Source organism: Siniperca chuatsi, linkage group LG20 (genome assembly GCF_020085105.1).
Source record: "Siniperca chuatsi isolate FFG_IHB_CAS linkage group LG20, ASM2008510v1, whole genome shotgun sequence".
Lineage (NCBI taxonomy): Eukaryota > Metazoa > Chordata > Actinopteri > Centrarchiformes > Sinipercidae > Siniperca > Siniperca chuatsi.
In genome coordinates, this window is record NC_058061.1 from 11,344,568 (window position 1) to 11,357,133 (window position 12,566).

The 12,566-nt window shown below is 38.9% G+C and overlaps 1 protein-coding gene across 3 annotated transcripts in view; it reads left to right on the forward strand.

Annotated features, from left to right (window-relative positions):
• LOC122867177 (zinc finger protein 385B-like) overlaps nucleotides 1-12,566 on the forward strand; it is an 85,260-nt gene that overhangs the window by 38,199 nt on the left and 34,495 nt on the right. The window lies entirely within an intron of this gene.

Here is a 12,566-nt window from a genome sequence, read left to right on the forward strand (position 1 = left end):
TTGGATGTCTTCTGACCTCTGTACTGATTTCTTCTGCTGTATTATGGGTGCTCTCTCTCAAAAGGGGCCATTCTACTAGGTACACCTATACAATCTAATGGAATCCAGTACAACAACTCTGCCACTGATTCTACCTGTACGAAGCTTACAGTTTTTGTTTTAAACTTTCCGAGAGGTGTTAATTCAACTTGTTAGTGGTGGTGTTGTACTGGTCTGCATTATATTTAAATGTACAGGTGTACCTAATAATAAAGTGGCCACTAAGTTTCTATATAAAATACAATCACTCTGCAGTGAGTTCAATATTAGTGAAGCTCATGTCAGTTTTGGATGAAAATGTCAATGTTTATTCAATTTTACAGTTGTTTGACAAAACCACCACAATTATGTATTTAGGGATCCCAACCGAAGGCCCACTTACTAGCCTTTTCCAGAGTGTTTAACCACATCACACAGTCTTAAGATCAGTGGATGGAGTTTTCTCAGTCGTCATGGCGATGGATCTATTGACATGGCTGTAGTTTACAAAGTTGTTAAATTCTGTACTTCAAAAGTGAGTCATATTAAGATGAATATCTAATAAGAAAATTGATGAGCTTTAGCAGACAATCACAATTTCTAACAGATTTTCAAGGCAAAAGAAAACAACTTACAGAGACAGAAAGAGGCCAGGTAGCCCCTACATGAATAGAACTTTCCCACCGCACTTTTTGACTTGTCATAGCAGGAGAAGCACAGGTGTAACTAATCACAACTAATGATGCCTCAGTGTCCCAGTAATGAAAGCCATGCCAGTGAGACATCATGTGGAGCACCTTAATGTAACAGAGCCATCATTTACTTTATTAATTACACCTGTGCTTTTCATCCAATGACAAGCTAAAATGTCTATTGTTGGTGCTTAAGTCGCAACATTAAACATAAAGCAGCTGAAAATCATGACAAAATAACACTTATTACTAGAGAGGAACAACACGCGTAGACCCTCAGCAACATTGACTGAAAGACTTATTACTTTGTATTTGCTTGACAACACTACAAACTGCCTCAAAAATAGTTTAATCAACAACTCTTACAGTCTGAACAAAACAGAACATTATGAACTTCTTCAAATTGATATTTACTGCAGGGCTGTTGTCAGTGGTTCAGTTATTTTGTCATCCGCAGTATTTTAATCAATTTTTCCTCTAAGGATCTGTTTACAATTGGTAGGAACATATTCTGCTTTGTTTCTCAGCCTCATGCTTCTTGGTGCTGGAGTTTATCAAGATTTGCCCAATATCTTCTAACATTTTAAGTGTTGTTACATCTCACAGTGCAGGTACTGGGCCTGGCCTTTACACTGGTATGGGTTTTTCTGCTGCATAGACAGAAGATTTTGCAACTAAATGCTGCATAAAAAAGCAAAAATCTAAGGTTTGGAGCCACCACAGCCTGTCAGAAAAGTTTTTTTTCTCCTTAGCACTGAATCTGCAAGTTCTGCAAATAAAGGTAAAAGACAGTCTCTCCGCAGACTTGGAAACTGAACCCTGATACCTAACACACCTTGTTTAGTCAGGGGTTTATTTATTTTGACATGTAGTATACTCTCTCTAAATGTTCACATCTGCAAACCATGAGGAGGTGTTACGCATTCAATGTGTATTTGTTATTCCAGAAGAGCCCCTCACCATTTCCAAGCATTTTTTGCACACCTGTTTTGAAGAGGGGCCATTAATCACCTTCAGTCACCACCACCTGTGTGACTCTGCCACGCTGACCAGCTTGATCAATCAGCTCTCTGGAAAAAAAAAGCTTCTAATGAACAACTGGCCAATAAAATGGCCCTTTTTTAATGTTGATTTATGAGGCTGTCTCTCTGTATAGGCTTACCACACATATTTAGCTGTTCCAATCTAACACAGCGCATGAAATTAAATTAATACTATATCCATTGTTTAATTTCTCCCTCACTTCAAACTCATTTTGTTATCATCAGAATGTTATTGACTTTTTCTGTGTCAGATAATAGCCTTTTCAGATCATCATTCATACTTAAGTGTGAGACTGATCCAGAGCATAAGAACAGAATTTGTGTGTGTGTGTGTGTGTGTGTGTGTGTGTGTGTGCATGGTTCCCATTTTTGAGCTCTATCTATCTACCTATTGTATTTTTGACTTTCCATTATCCAGCAACAAACTTTTAGTTCCTGACTCACTGACCAGGAGCTCTGATGTTAGCTGCAGTAACTTTTGTAGAAATTTGGGTCAATGGCCAACTTTTGTCAAGCTTTTTGGCACGGAAACAGACACTTCTGTGAATGTTATCCGCTTTCTAGCAGGTGAAAATAAGCAACTGGTGACTCCATATGGGAGGGGACACATGGCTGTCTACATCCTCCTCAGGCTTCCAGAGCGAGTTAGCAGAGACAAGAGCTGTGTCTGAAACCACTCCGACACTTACAAATCATCATCACTTGATGGCATCATTACTGAAAGGTGGAGTGTCGTACAACTGTGATTTTTGCATCTATAATATGTGACGCATTACATTGCGGGATTGTTAGCAGAAAGTAGTGTACATTCCATAGACACTACTTTTTCTCCATTATATAGTGTATAAATACTCAGATTTCTGACACTGAAATTTAATAGCAGACAGTAAATATAGTGCACTTAATACTTGATACGTAACAGTCGAGATTTGCACTGTGAGTGGAATTAGCCATTCTAAACTGGGTGAAAATGTGAAAAAACAAAAACTATCTTTGGTTTTGGTACAGCTGTCTATTAGTTATAATAAAGACAGATTGTTTATCAATAGAGATGTCTTCTAGTTAGTTAGTTCATGCTGCCTGCTTAAATTAACCAAAAGTAAAGGAAGAACAGAGTGGCTAACTCAGCAGGCATCTCTGCAATCTACTGCTATATTAGGGGGTTATATGTTGCATATTTATAAGGCAATCTCAATTGTTAGCATGCTAAAATATCACCCACAACAGTAGTGTTACTTTGTCATTGAGAAGCAGACTCCAATCCACAAAAATCTAGATTTTGATATGCACATGACATCACCATGCAGACTATGTGCAGTGCTCTGCAGTGGCTTCCTCTGTGATGTAAAGTGTGTTGACAGACTTGACACAATTTATTGATCATTATACCACTAAAGGTGTGATAATAAGGTTGACTGTGGAGTAATCATTTAGATGCATTCAACTACTCTGCTTTGACCCAACACATCTGAGCCGCCACTGGTCACTTGACTCACCTTACACACTCTAAATACAACTTACTATTACATGCACTATTTTCTTTGTTTGTGTGTGTGTGTGTGTGTCTGTCTGTCCTTGTGAGAAGAGTAACAATATTTTTGGAAAGTGATTTAATTTAATCTTTAGAATTTATATGCCTTTTTCACAAAAGACATTTCAACGTGTCACAGTAGGTAAGGTGTAAATGATAAACTTAATGATGGATGAATACCATTTAGCTGCTTCAGTTTCAGGGTCCCAGTATTGTGCATGCTGACTCACTGGCCCCATTTACACCTGGTAGTAACGTGATCTGCATTTGGATATGTTATCCGGTTAATGACATCCGATCCATGACTCTTAGCATTTACACCATTGTGATTGGATCTCAATATGCAAATTTGTTAGGCGGGGCCGGCTGACTTGTCAATAGACATGTCAACAAGACTTGCTAGCTACATTACTGCTACCACTTGTAGCTTTTGCCGGGCTTGCTTCAGTTAGCAGGAAGGCGGAGTTAGGTGACTTTTCAACTGGCTGGATGGATTTTTTTCTTTCGAATGTGGTCACACTGTACAGATTGCATTACACGGCATTACGGCTGAGAACCAATCACAATGCATGCCTTACCACCTCAAAACGTGGTCCAACTGATCAGATCGCAGTTCAGTCCCAATACGTTCTGCATGCATTTACACCTGCATTAAAGCTAGGGTAGGTAACATTAGAGAAACTAGCAAGAGTCAGCTAGATTTTGAAAGTATCTAACTGAAAAACTCCAACCCCCTCCCTTCAGGCCTCCAAAGCCACTCCCCCAAAACACATTTTCATGTGCAATGAGTGCACAGCCAGTCACACATTGTATGGGCTTGTTACAGGCCTGCGACAGCCACAGTTAACAAATTTGTTTTATTTTTCAGAGCATTTAATTTATTGATTGCTGTCGGGATGTAAAAAGAATTTCAACAAATATAACAAAAAATGCTTCTGAAACACATTACCTACCCTAGCTTTAGGGTAAACGCAGTACATACTCAAAACCTGCTTAGATTTAGTTTGTAGTATGGAATCGGTTAACAGTTTATGTCTGATAGCTGTAGCCCATCATTTAGACTGTGTTGGCATATTTATTTGACTGAAGAGATTTGTCATCTAGAAATGAAATGAGTGTCTTGCAGTGCCACAACGAACTGAGAAAGTGTGTATGGTCTTTTGAATGTGACCTCCATTCTGCTCCAGTTTGCTGGCAAGACAGCAGGGAGCGATTTGTTCTTTCAGATGTAATGCTTCCCTTACTGACACATTTGTCTAAAACAAGGGTAAAATTGTGTAGGAAATACTTCCCTACGATAACGAACACTCTACAGTATTACATATAGTGAATTTACTCCTCTGCGTACTGCAAACGAATGGGTGTTATCTGACATATTTAGACTTCCAGCAATAACTACCATCACTATTTGTTTCCGTTTTGATGTAGATGCAAAAATTAATCATTTATTATTCATTGCATGCTTTTCCTAATGTGCCGCATGCTGAGATTAGACGTGTACATCAACAGCATCAGAACTGACAGAGTTCAAACACCCGACCTGCTGTGGGCCACAGTGTCAGCGCTATATCTCATCCACTAATTGATTAAGATGAGACTCCCTCATGGGCAGCTTGTGTCAGTCCCTCAGCGTGAAGGGCCTCTCGTTTCCCCAAACAGGGCACAGGGTGATTTCACACCTGCCATGTTTGAACCAGCTAAATGAACCCTACAGCGTTTGACCCCTTTTTGTTTGGGTTGTTGTGAAATTGACAATACCACAGTCAAATTGAGCAGTGCACCAAACAACTACCTGGTCAAAAAATAGCCATGAAATGGTTTATTTGGAGCAAAAATACATCTAGACCACAGATAGGAAAACAGCCTGTAAATTATCCTTTTAAAGATGCAGACTGCCTTATTTTTGCCAGTGCCCTGTATTCCTTTGTCATATTTAGGCCTGCAACTAGCGTATTTTTCATTATTGACTAATCTAACCATTTCTTTCTCGAGTAATTGATATACTTTGGTCTGTAAAATGTGAGAAAATAATGAGAAATGCCCATCATAATTGACTGAAAATCCAAGATGATGTCTTCAAATGGTTTATGTCTGAACAGTCCAAAACTCAGATATTCCATTTACTGATAAAGAAAAGCAACAAATCTTCATTTTTGAGAAGCTATGACCAGAGCGTTTGTCATCTTTGCTTGACAAACAAATGTTCAATCAATTATCAAAACAATTATGTATACATTTTCTGTCTATCTGTAATCAATTCATTTACTAATCGTTTCAGCTCTAGTTATATTTACATCAGAATAATTGTATTTTGTTTTTGCTTTTTGAAAATATCTAATATTAGTCAAGTTTCAGTTTAAAAAAAGTTACATGCATAATTAATCTGTCACAGTATATTTGATACCTGAAAATTTTGGAGATCTACAGTATAAATTGTGAAACTGTATGCTGACTCATACACGTGACCTTTTATCAATGAACCAAAAAAAAACATAGAGTTTCATATCTAACCAACAGAAAACCACCGTGGATAAATGAACTGTAGTGCGAGATAGGAGTTTTTCCCCCATATAGAGCACTAAGCATCCCTTAATATGGTAGCTGATATACAAGATCTTTTTGTCAAAACAACATGACTCATCACTGGATTCAACAACAGTTTTCAGACAGAAAATGGCTGCCAAGCAGATCTTCTGTTAAACCTTGTAAACAAATAAGAAGGAAGATTCCTATACACAAATTCACACAAATGCCAAGTTTCATACGATGTCTTACAGGCATATTCTCCCTGTTGCCTATTACAGAAAAGGAGGACGAGCCAAGTCAATTAAGGTGACTGTTAGTATAATTCAGTCTGCGCTGCGATGAAACCAGCCTAATAATACCCATACCCTTCCCACAGCTGAACTAGCATCCCCTTTATTTAGCCTCATGAAGTGATTGCTCAAATGAAAAGAGATTTTAATTGAAAAGGGAACAAACCAAAGCAGTTTCCACTTCCTGCACTCCACACTAAGCTTCTGGAGCCCTTTGGAGTCGTTTGAATTCAAGGGTTATGGTTTTCAAATTCTTGGTATGATGTGTGTTTGTGTCATGTGTATAGACTCACATGAAGTGCCATTTCAGAAGTGGGTGTGTATACTGCACATACACAGAGATATGTATATTGCTTTTAAGGTACATTTGCACAATTCAGCTTGAATTACAGATACAAGCCAATTTCAGACATGCACGTTAAAATGACGGTAATCTTACTAGGTCAGACCTAGTAACCAGTGGTGGAATGTAAATAAGTACAATTATTCGAGTATTATACTTTTACTTTAGTTGAATATTTTAAGTTTATGCTAATTTATACTTACAGTAGTACATATTGTACTTATTTATTACATTTATCTGACAGCTATAGTTATTTTTCAGATTAAGATTTTATATTAACAATATATGTTATGTACAAGTTTATAAAATACAATACATTATTAAAGATGAAACCAGTGGTTTCATTTAAATAACTGTATGAGGCCCAATGAGGTTAAACTATCTAATATTACACAAAAAAGTATAGATTAGAGAAAATTCCAAAATATGAATATACATTTTTGTAGCAGAACTTTGTTTCTTCTTTCCTGCCCCATTTATCATTTTACGACACCTCAGTTTGATCTTGTGAACCATTGGAGGGGGCCTGACCCCTCGGTTGGGAACCACTGGACTAAACTGTACACAGAATTAAAACTAGCTCCACCTCAGCCAAGTCTAAACTGAATGCCATCAGATTAACGTAAAGGCTCCAGCAGCACAAGGTTAAACATGCACACACAGAGAGAGAAATGCACGTCTTGTACAGCCTTTCATCACTAAATCATCATCTCTTATGCACAAAATCTGTTTAATAAACTAGGAAACACTGTGAAAGAGCCAATTTTAAGTTGTGGAGGAGATAGATCTCTCACATCAGATCTGATCTATAAAAATAATTTTTCCTCTGGTGGAGGAACCGGAACAGATAAGGTTAAAAAACCCTCGTAAAGCCACAGTAATAATCAGAATCTCACACTCTAATTACGTTAAATGATGAAATTGATGTGAAAATGTATTCCTGGGTTCACTGTGAAAAGCGGGGAGCATCCCTCGCACTCACGACGGTCATTAAGGCTTCGACTGCAAAATAAGTTTTAAAATCCATCAGTGATGCAGCCTGTGAGAGAACAAAACAAACTCTTCTTTCATAACATGGTGGTGCAGGGGACCACCAGTGCAGAGACCAGGGTGCAATTCCTGGTGGCGGTGCTTCCAGCTTGGCCCCATCAAACACAAACAGCAGTGTTTACAGGTGGGAAGACAGTGAGGGATCATGTAACTCATACTGGCTGGTGTGTCCACGATTCTGTCTTTCATTCCACCTATATCTTCCCAGGCCAACAGTCGAGATTTTCACAGGTCCACCCCGTTCCTAGTAACTTGAGCCAGGTCCAACTTATATGCAGTCTTATCGGGTTGGGTAGGATCCTGATATATTGCCACAGGTCATTGCGTCAACATGTCTAATACCTGAGTTGTACCAAGAGGACTTGTTTTCAGCTTTGCACACGTGGTTTGTGATGCATCACGCTGCTGCCAGTGTTCTCTCATTATTTGCAAGTCTTTGGGTTGACCTGAGTTTTGCGTCTCAGGTCCTTGTTGCATGGGTTCGCTATTTTTTGTTGCCAATTCATGCACATCCATGGGTCCATGTCAGCTTAAGTCCAAAATTTTGGACTTGTGAAGACCTCTAGCCATCAGCAGGAGCAACAAGAACTAGGGATATTGGCCATTCTAAATTCAGCAATAACTAATTTTTCAATATTGTCCAGTGATTTTACCATTAAAGATAAATTATGGTCAATTAGGTCATATAACTGTACCTTTGGAAAGTACAAATTGCCGAGGTAAAAAAAATTGTAACAAACGCTTTACTTGTAACTGCTGTTCAAGCTTTTTCTACTCCAACATGCATTATCTTGCTTTATCTTTTTCACACACAATTCAGTTTGGTCGTTGGTCACTTTGGCCGTTTACTTGTGGTCCTTCTGACATGGCATTCATTCATTTGAACAACTGTGGCACCATGGTGTGACCTAATAAGAAGCTAAAATGCTCCTGTACAGTAGCTCTTTTCTTATTTTTGCATTTCAACCAGTGGAATTAATGGGTTGCAAGTACCTTTTTATTTACAGTATCTCCAACAGGATTCAGAGAGGAGAGGAGAAAAAATGTGCTGAGTGATGGATAAATAAAGCTGCTTTGAAAAAGGAAAGTTTTAGGAACACAGAATCATCTGTTTGGAAGAGATTTTCTTTTATTTTACTCCTCCCCTGTCTCTTCCCACATATACTGTATCTCCAGGACATATATCACATACATCTTGTGCACATAATGCACATAATTTGGTAATACCTTAATGATGACATACTCTAATACTAACAAACAACAATGATGGGGTGATAGGGTTTCTCGTATAAGTGAGTCAAAGGCAGCAGTATTTGCTCTGAAGTCCTGAATAGTGATTATCTTATACACTTCTATAAAAATTGAGATCAAAACATTTGCCCTTAATTTCTGCATTTTCCTGCGAGACCTATGAAGTGGTCAACCTGAATGTCTCTCCTACAGCGTTTTAAACACTGTCACACAGTAACAAATAGGGCAACGCTTTGCTAAGATTTTTGTGGTTTGCTGCAGGCTTAGCATGATAAACTCCACCAGTTATAGCTAGAAACAGTGGTGTAATGGTGTCTTGATAGGTGAATATGTTGTGCCTTCTTATTTCTGAATTATAAGTAGCCTACTTTTTACATTTGATACTTTAACTACATTTTGCTGGCATTTTCAGTGCACGACTTTTACTTATGAAGTATTTTTATATTGCAGTATTGGATTATGGATCTGAATGCTTCATTCACCACTGACACAAACACAAACCCCTGCAATACCACCAGTGTAACGTCCTTATCTAAAGTTACATCTGTGTCAACGTCTTCCTCTCTAGATGCTTCTCCCTCTAAGCTCCTAACTGTCATCAGTGTCCTTGTTGTCAGACAGCTTTCATATTCGCTTCATATTTGTAGTTGTATGCCCGATACGGAGAGACAGTAAGGGAAGGGGCATTTGTTGCCCGAGCTCCTTAAGATAACGTTTCTCCCTAGCAAACATGAAAGACTGTAACATCATTGCCTGCAAGCATACTCTGCAAGATGTGCACTGATACGTATCTTTGGCTATTTTTAGGTAGCTATACGGTTGGTATACGCGTACACTCGTGTATATGCACCACCACACCTCTGGCTGAAAAGTTTCAGAGTAACGTAATGGTGACTTTACATGGATTTCCAGTGTTCAAACACACATCCTGAATCAAACCTGAAACATAATGTCAGTCAGAGAGGTGACCTACAATATTTCCTGCGCCGTTTATAGCAATTTTCCCACTGAAAGTGAAAATTAAGCCTTTCTTCTTCCTGGAACAAAGTTTGCCCTCACTAATGGAAAATCTCTAAATTTCTCAAATAGAGCTGCGCTGCAGATTGACTTGGCTTAGTGCTTTTCTGAAGGTTGAATTGTACCTTCTCCTGTATACCAACATACTGTAGATACATGGTATCACAAAAACGACCATGAAAGTGGTATGTCTGCAGGCACATATGCACACAGACATACACACGCATGCTGAAATATACTGTGTGAGCTGTGAAATGGGACATTTATCAGCTTGAGTTTTGTGCTGCTTGGCCTCATTTCATACAGCAGAGGCTGCTTAGCGAAAGCAGCCAGTTTTAAGATGTCACTTGATCTGTCATCAACGGCCATTCTGCACAGTCTGAAGGCCTGCAGGAAGGAGTGTAAGCTGGAGATGCAGAGGCAGAATAAAAGGGGTGATATTGGCTTCACTATTTCCCAATTTTTTGTCTCTGGCTGGCAGATATGGCACCAAAACCCTCAGGGACTGATAGCATTAAAGCAGCCACCTGTTTTTCAGTATTCCCTATGGCTGTGTCATCTACAGTACAGGTCAGGGGCGTCTCAGAAATGAACCAGGGAGCTGTACCTGGATTTTAGACTCAAATAATAGAAGTAAATAGTTCCTTTTTGGTATTCTAGATGGCAGTGCTTTGGGGTTGTGTTTGTGAGAACATTCACATTATCTTGCATGTGAAGCAGAGTCACGTGGGCTGAAGAGTCAGGGAATATATTTGAGTACTTGAAAACAAACATCAGGAACACTGAATTAATCTTGGTAGCATCTAAGTGTCACTTTTTCAGATTAAGATGTTTGGCAAGATAAAATTAGTAAATATTAGTATGTAGTTACATTTCTTATGTCTATTTAGGAAGCGTAGTTATTATAAAAACTATACCTATGTATGCAATGGGCTGCGATACTATTAAAATGCAGAAAAAATGTTTTGGGGGGTGAATTAGGTTGAGAGCAAAGAGACCTCTTCTCTGTTTCTGTCTCCTTGTCCTTGCCTCACAACCTTTACCAAGTCAGGGATTTTCATAAGTAACATGGTGTGTCAATCATACACACATATAGAGTCCATATCATAGACTGTATATACAGTCTGTGGTCCATATAAGTAAACAGAGGTATGCACAGCCTATGCTTAGTAGGTCCAACGGCTAGATGAAAGCATGCTGTGTGTAGCTGACACGCAACCGTTCTGCTCGAGGCTGTCTCCCTGCACTTTCATTGCAGCAGCCTGAAATCGAGTGTAAAACTGTCAGGATTTGTCAGTGTTGTGCTTCCGCACCACACTCAAGTGGACAAGGAGCCAGCAAGGAGCACACAGGGCGGACACAAGTAGAGTGTGTATGTGTGTGTGTCTTGTATATGACATTTGAAGCCAGGGTTTCAGAGTATAGACTGTGAGAATAATTGTGTTTATTTGAAGTGCAATGCACTGAAGGCAGCGGGGCATACAAGCCTCTGTGTTGCCTCTACAAATATCCAGCTACGTGCTTCTGGAATTAGTCGAGTTTTCAAATGCACTGAAACTCATCCTCTCCTCCTCTTCAGCAACTAAAAGGACATAGCGGTGAATCTTAAGAGTAATATATACTCTGTAAAGAGGGTTTAATATTTAAGAACCTGTTCATAGTGAAATGAAAATGGGCACAAAATGTTTACGTGAAAATTGTATGGTTTAAGAAATACTCAGATGCTTTACCAAAGTAAAATTTGTAAGTACGATACTGTAAATTTGTTTTACCACAAAGCAAAAATACTCCGTTACAAGTAAAAGTCCTACATTTTAAATATTTATACTCTAGAAGGGACCATTCCGCATAATGGTTGCTTAGATACTTAAGGGTATATTAATCTGCAAAGTATTAATTAAGTATTATTGTTAACTGTTGTTACGCACAGATAGGCTGGAGGCACCGAGATGGCGAAAGCAAGGTTTATTTTACGACACAGCAATGAGGCAAACAGCAGGCAAACTAGCAGACACACCGGAGTGTGGATACTGTCCTTAATCGGCTGAGGAGACAGTTCAGGAGTCTGAGAATCTCACACCGGAGTGCAGACTAAGAGACAGGGAGTCTTGGAAAACGAAGATCGTGGGGTTGTAATCGGGAGTCCAACGTTGTCTTGTCTGACTGGAGTCTGAATCCATGTATTAACGAGACCGGACACTGACTGAGGTGAGTGTGGAGTCTTTATACTGCTGGGGAGGTGATGGGTTTCAGGTGTGGGATTGAGACCAGGTGTGTAATTAGAACTCAGGTAAAGGCGTGCGTCATGACTGGGTGAGAGTGGAGCCTGGCGTATCCGTGACAACTGTTAACTAGTTGGAATAGCTGTCAAACAGTACTTAGTGGTGTAAAAGTAAAATGTATTTTTTGAAATGTAGTGGCGTAAGTATAACAGTATAATGTCAAAATTGTATTTAAATACCTAAATGAATATGCTTAGTTACTTTCCACTACTGCCTTCTGGATATAATGAAAGGTGTAAATGTATCAGATTTTTAGAAATGAGCCAATGAAGCTTTGAGTTGTTGGTTAGCTGCTACAAAGGCAGGCATCTTCTTTTCTACTGCTGTATATGAATTAAAAACACAACCCTTAAACAACATTGCTACTGTAAAATGAAAAACTGTATCTGCAAACTGTAGCTGATAAAGATCAACTAGAATTACTTCTGGATGGAATATTCTCATCATGCGTCAGATCATTTCCCAATGGTAATGCCAAGACCACTGCTGTGGTTAATACATTGCGACTCAAAGAGCCATTTAA